The 6,327-nt window shown below is 46.5% G+C and overlaps 1 long non-coding RNA gene across 1 annotated transcript; it reads left to right on the top strand.

Moving 5' to 3' along the window:
- Positions 1-610: 610 nt before the first annotated feature.
- Positions 611-3,501, top strand: LOC143713449 (uncharacterized). The gene is made up of 3 exons (XR_013195101.1): positions 611-660; positions 3,173-3,310; positions 3,378-3,501. It is a non-coding gene; the product is annotated as an uncharacterized LOC143713449 (long non-coding RNA).
- The last annotated feature ends 2,826 nt before the right edge of the window (positions 3,502-6,327 follow it).

Raw genomic sequence — 6,327 nt, forward strand, 5'->3', positions numbered from 1 at the left:
AGCGAGAGACGAGTCAGCAAGCTGTGCGGTGAGTAAGTAGGTCAGCTCCGGGACTCCTGCCGCAGATGGCTGATGGCCGACGGAGGCGACGTCAAGGATGTTATCAGCAAGGTGGTACTGGAGCAGTTCATCGCCAAACTGCCCAAGAAGACCGCGCAGTGGGTCCAGTGCCACCGCCCGACGTCGCTGGACCAGGCCATACACCTGGCGGAGGATCACATGGTGGCGTGCCCAGAGGTTGGCGAGCCCCTCCCATCTGTCTCTCTCTCTCCCTCTCTCTCTCTCTCTCTCCCCTCCCCTTCTCTCCCCAAACCTGTTCCCCTTCCCAGGTCTCGTGGGGGGCTGATGCCCCTGCCGGCGCCGAGGTGGAGAAAGGGGGCTCCGGCGGAACCTGTCCCGGCATCCAGGGCCCCACCCAGGTGGACGGCGTCGGTCGACCACTCCGCCCCGGTTCCTGCAGCCTTTGTCCTCTCCACGCCCAATCCCTTGACCCGCTTCCCGCCACTGGGGCGGCGGGGAGGCTTGGGCCGGCCTGTTGGCACTGCGGGGACCCGGGTCACTTTATAGACCGGTGTCCGGTGATGGAGGTGGGGACACTGATTCCGGGTCCTCGACGCGCCACAGGCTGCCCCCGATCAAGCTGGCCTGTACCAGATATCAGTGAGTATCAAGGGGGGTACTTATCAGGCTTTGGTGGATTCAGGCTGCAACCAAACCTCCATTCATCAAAGCCTGGTTCAACCTGGGTCATTGGATAACAGCCGCATGGTTAAGGTGCGGTGTGTGCACGGGGTGGTGGTGAGTTATCCTATAATGCCTGTGGTAATTCAATTTAGGGGTCAAAAGCGTAGCGTAGAGGTAGCAGTTAACTGCTAATTCTGGGGACGAATTGACCTGCTTTTAGTAAATTATTGGGGTCTTTGTGTGCGGATGCCTCTTGGAAAAAGAAAAACAAGGGAAAGACAGCGGTTGTTCAGGTGGGAGATGGTGAGCCCGGACCTCTGGCTTCTGCTGCAGGGGAACGGAGTGCTCTGGAGAGAACTATCCTCACAGAGCGCGATGATTTTCCCCTGGAGCAGTCCCAGGATGAGACGTTAAAACGTGCATTTGATCAGGTCCGTTCTATCGACTGCCAGGTACTCCACCCAGACCAACCGCTCTCTTATCCCTACTTTGCTATTTTGAAAGATAAGTTGTATCGGGTGACCCAAGACACCCAGTCAAAAGAAGATACAACACAGTTGTTAGTTCCTAAAAGCCGCCGGGAAATGCTTTTTCAGGCGGCTCACTGTAATCCAATGGCCGGGCATTTAGGTCAAACGGCGACACTAAACCGTCTCATGGCCCGATTCTTTTGGCTGGGCATTCACGAGAACGTGCGCAGGTGGTGCACGTCTTGTCGTGAATGTCAGTTGGTGAATCCACCGGCCAATCCAAAAGCACCATTGTGCCCCCTTTCATTAATGCAGGTCCCCTTCGAACGAATTGGTATGGACCTCATCGGGCCATTAAAACGGTCAGCACGTGGGCACCGCTTTGCGTTAGTCCTGGTGGATTACGCAACGCGGTACCCTGAAGCAGTCCTGCTCCGTAACATTTCTGCCAAAAGTGTTGCAAGCGCGCTCTTCTCGTTAATCTCCCGGGTGGGAATCCCTAAAGAGATTCTCATCGATCAGGGCACGGTGTTTATGTCACGAACTATTCGCGAACTTTATGAATTATTGGGCGTTAAATCGATTCGCATTAGCGTCTACCACCCACAGAAAAACGGGTTAGTGGAACGGTTCAATCGCACTTTGAAGTCCATGATTCGGAAGTTCGTTCACGAAGACGCCAAAAATTGGGATAAGTGGCTAGAACCCCTCTTTTTCGCTGTACACGAGGTCCCCCAAGCCTCCCCTGGGTTTTCTTCGAGCTTCTCTATGGGCGTCAGCCCCGCGGGGTGTTAGACGTTCTTAGAGAAACTTGGGAGGATGGACCGACCGCTAGTAAAAACGAAATTCAGTATGTCTTTGACCTGAGAACAAAACTCCACACTTCGGGGCGGCTATCAATGGAGAATTTGTTACAGGCCCAGGACAGACAGAGTCAGCTGTACAATAGGGGGGCTAGACTTCTTCAATTTGCACCGGGAGATAAAGTGCTTGTATTACTCCCTACTTCCACCTCTAAATTACTCACAAAGTGGCCAGGACTTTTTGAGGTCACACGGCGGGTCAGCGATCTCAATTATGAAGTAGTTCGAACATATAGGGGCGGAGCACATAAAATTTATCGCCTCAACCTCCTCAAAAAGTGGGTTGAGGCAGAGTCAGTAATGCTGGCGACGGTATTGAGCGGAGAGGAGGATCTCGGGCCAGCGAACACAAAACCACAATCTCTCGCGCTGGCTCTTGGTGGAGATCACCTCTCACCCTCCCAGTACACGGACATAAAAAATTTACAAGCTGAGTTTGCTGATGTGTTCTCTCCCCTGCCTGGTCGAACGGACCTCATTCAGCACCAAATTGAGACGGAACCGGGTGTGGTGGTGCGCTGCCGCCCGTATCGTTTACCTGAACACAAAAAAAAGGTAGTTCAGAACGAATTAGAGGCTATGCTGGATATGGGGGTAATAGAAGAGTCCAGCAGTGACTGGGCGAGCCTGATAGTTTTAGTTCCTAAGACCGACGGCTCAGTCCGTTTCTGTGTGGACTATAGAAAGGTGAACGCGGTGTCTCAGTTTGATGCTTATCCAATGCCGAGGGTTGCCGAATTGCTTGATCGGCTGGGTACTGCTCGTTTTTATTTGACACTGGACTTAACAAAGGGTTATTGGCAGATCCCCATGTCTCCCATGTCCAAAGAAAAGTCAGCTTTCACAACGCCGTTCGGATTACACCAATTTGTCACCCTTCCTTTCGGCTTGTTTGGGGCTCCTGCGACTTTTCAGCGTCTGATGGACAAAATTCTCCGGCCGCATGCTGCATATGACGCTGCCTACTTGGATGATATTATCATCTATAGTAACGATTGGCAGCGTCATGGACGGCTCCCCGGCCTGAGTCGGGCGGTCCGGGTATGTGGTGAGGGGGGTGTGGTCTCGCGAAGCCTGTAGCGAGAGACGATTCAGCGAGCTGTGCTAGAGTAAGTAGGTCAATTGCAGATGATGAACACCTGTGTCTGATTGCAGTGATTGGCGTGGAGACCGCATATAAGCTGCCAGGAATGAGAGAGTGGCGAGAGACAAGGGCTTGGGACTCGCACGCGACCTGCAGCAGACACCGGCAGAGTTGATGCACGAAGTGGAAAGAGTTTTGACCGAATGGATGTTATCGATGAAACGGGAAGAGTGGTCGTTTGACTGAACCTTGAGAGCAGGAGACATACAGCGTGAGCTGGTACAGCGGGCTGAGTGTTTCTTATATGTTTGCTGTAGTATTGCACTACGGTGAAGGCGCACGAGCGCACCTTTTTGTTTCTTTTATTTTCTGAATAAACTGCGAGTCCCAATTCCGCCGACCCTGTCTTCTTCTTCCTCCACTCACACACGCTGAGTTTGACTACAATGTGTGTTTAGTTTATTTATGTTTATGATTTAGTTAATAAAACTTATGCACTTTATGTATTTGGTTCTGATTTGCTTGCAATACGAAGTCCCTTTACAGTTTTTGATCTTGCTACATGCTCAAAATGCAGTACATGCTAAGAAATAATTATTCTCCTGTGGCCAGGGAAGATACCCTTTTCTTAGAATAAATTAATAATCAAAAGAGTTCGTTGGACGAACTGATTAATTGATTGTAATATTAATTTAGCCATGTCAAGTTAATCCAATTTACTGACCCAAATATTTCTAATTAATCATAACAAATTATTATTGATTATTAATATTTCATATTGCTAAGTTCCTTACACCCGCTTCAACGTTTTTGATTGGTGCCTCGATTTGGAAAGATTGGAAATGAGATTGAATGTGCTCTTTGCCAGACTAACTTGCAGAGCAAATCTAAATTTGCCGGAAGTTCGTCTGGGTTTTCCCAGGCTAATGTTGAGACGGAGGTGCCAGAACTGCAACTCATAGAATGCACAATATTAGGATATTTCTTCAAAAGCAGATCGTGGAGACATTTTAATCATCCACGATCAAAAATCGTGATATCGCACACCCCAAAGCAAGCGTTAGCTCATTAACAACATATTAACTGTTGTAACATGCATAACATCCACTCACTACAGACAAAATAAGCATTGCACAAACGAGTGTTTGCAGTTGGTGTCCAGTCTGCCCTCTTGATGGCTGCAAGCCACTGATGGCGTTTTTTTTCCGTCCTGAGGTAGCCTGTAAAAGGGTATTTTGGGGTCTCCTTTTTTGTTGTTGCACCCCACCGCACAACATATTGAAGGCATAGCTAGCTAGGTCCTTTGCGACTGATGATCTTGCTGAATCAGGTACTGTTACGCTGTCAAGCCTAATGGGAACAGTGTTTGTGCTGCTTTGTGCGGTTGTGTTTCTGTTTCCTCTATAGGTCACGTGACGTCCCGCCGGTTGCTGATTGTGGGTGGGGCCAACTGCTTTAAAGACACCTTGGTTGACATCCGCTCTCTCTCTCTCCCACTTCCGAGCCGCTTCTGGTGGCAGACGGAGCCCAGCTCCGAGGGGTCTCATGTGCTCGGCCTGTTATGCCTCTTCATGGAGTTTCTCGTGTTGACTTCATGGTCGTGTTTCATAAGCACGTTCCCGGCAGGAATCCACGTCTGTTAATTTTAGTTTATAACTTTATTTAGAGCTGGTGGTAATTGGTGATGGGTTTTTTGTGTTATTTAATTTAGGATTAGATAGGGTAGCAGTCAGAGGACCCGGAAGAGTCAATGAGAACCTTGTCTTTTGTTTTGGACAGGAGGCAGGCAAGTGTTATTCCTCTGGAAGATATGTGTGGGCAGGGTTTTCTTTCTGTGTGTTTTGTTATTTTCTTTTACCACCATGCTCCGTTTGTGACAAATTGTTCACCATTTAAATCATTTATAATAAATAGTTTATGCATCATCACTGAATCTCTGTGGTCTTTATGTGTTATGTTGTTCCATTTCAATTCGTTTGGTGGGCACGTAACAGATACTCAAGATGGTAGCAGACAAGTTTTGGAAGTGAGTGACGTCAGTGAGGAGACTTTGGTGACATCATCTGATATTCATGTATAACACATTTATTCCTCCGCCAAGCAATGTAGTTCCAAAGAGGTTGCCAAGCAACACATGCAGCAACCAAAAGAATCACAAACGGCAGTTGCGCAGTAATACAAACGTGGTTCAACCAATTAGAATCAAGGACCAGAACTATCCGTTTATAAAATATATTATAGTTATAGTAGAGTACAGCTGCAATAGTCAAATAAATATACAAGTATATAATTTATAAAAATGTGGCAGTTCGCTCTCTGAAGCGCAATACAATACCAATTATGGCACAAAGATAGACTATGCCACCCCGGAAAATGGGCCGGGGACCCACTTGTACATCAAGTGCAAAGCACACAGATACGCAGTGGCTGAGTCAGATAACAGACAACGAGAAAACATTTCATATCATTTATTAAATACAGGTAAGAAGAATACAAAAAGGCATAATAAAAACACATTAGAATAAATACATCAACCATAGCACATACCCACGATTAAACACTTCAGAAATGGGGGTTCGACTCCCCTGCCCAGCAAACACTGCAACTATTCGTGCTCACCACACAACAGCAAATCACCCTCTGTGAACACTGCAGATCGATAAGCAAACCACCACCATACCAGAGGACGTTGGCGCTGAGCTGGCACCCCAATTCTGAATGAAGAAAAAGAGAACGATATGAGACATAGGCAACCATACACACACCAAGGTTATTATAGTTTTGCTTTTTTAAATTAGTTTTTATTTAAATATCGTTTTCAAATTTGCTTTAAATTTCAGTTTAGTTTTAGTTAGTTTTATTAATGGTTTTGTTAGTTTTAGTTTAGTTTTTATTTCGCAAACACCTATTTAGTTTTTATTTGATTTAGTTTTAGTAATTATAGTTTAGCAGAGCAAACAGAACACTTCCAGTGTAAACCAAAGCGGGACGCTTAATTTCAGCAAAGTTTAATGTTTGCCCAGATTACAGTTAACTCTTGAGAAGACATCTTAATAATAAAAATAAAATAATAGTTTGAGATTGAACAAAGCACCAAACAAAGCACCAAACAAATGGAACTTAAAAGTATACAAGAAAAAAATATGAAAAATTCAGACAAACTAATTCATATTAAAGATGAAATCTTGTTAAACGTGCCTAGTCTACTTTTTTCAGCTGTAAATGT

Source organism: Siphateles boraxobius, unplaced genomic scaffold (genome assembly GCF_051911475.1).
Source record: "Siphateles boraxobius isolate OS27281-9 unplaced genomic scaffold, OSU_SipBor_1 12, whole genome shotgun sequence".
Lineage (NCBI taxonomy): Eukaryota > Metazoa > Chordata > Actinopteri > Cypriniformes > Leuciscidae > Siphateles > Siphateles boraxobius.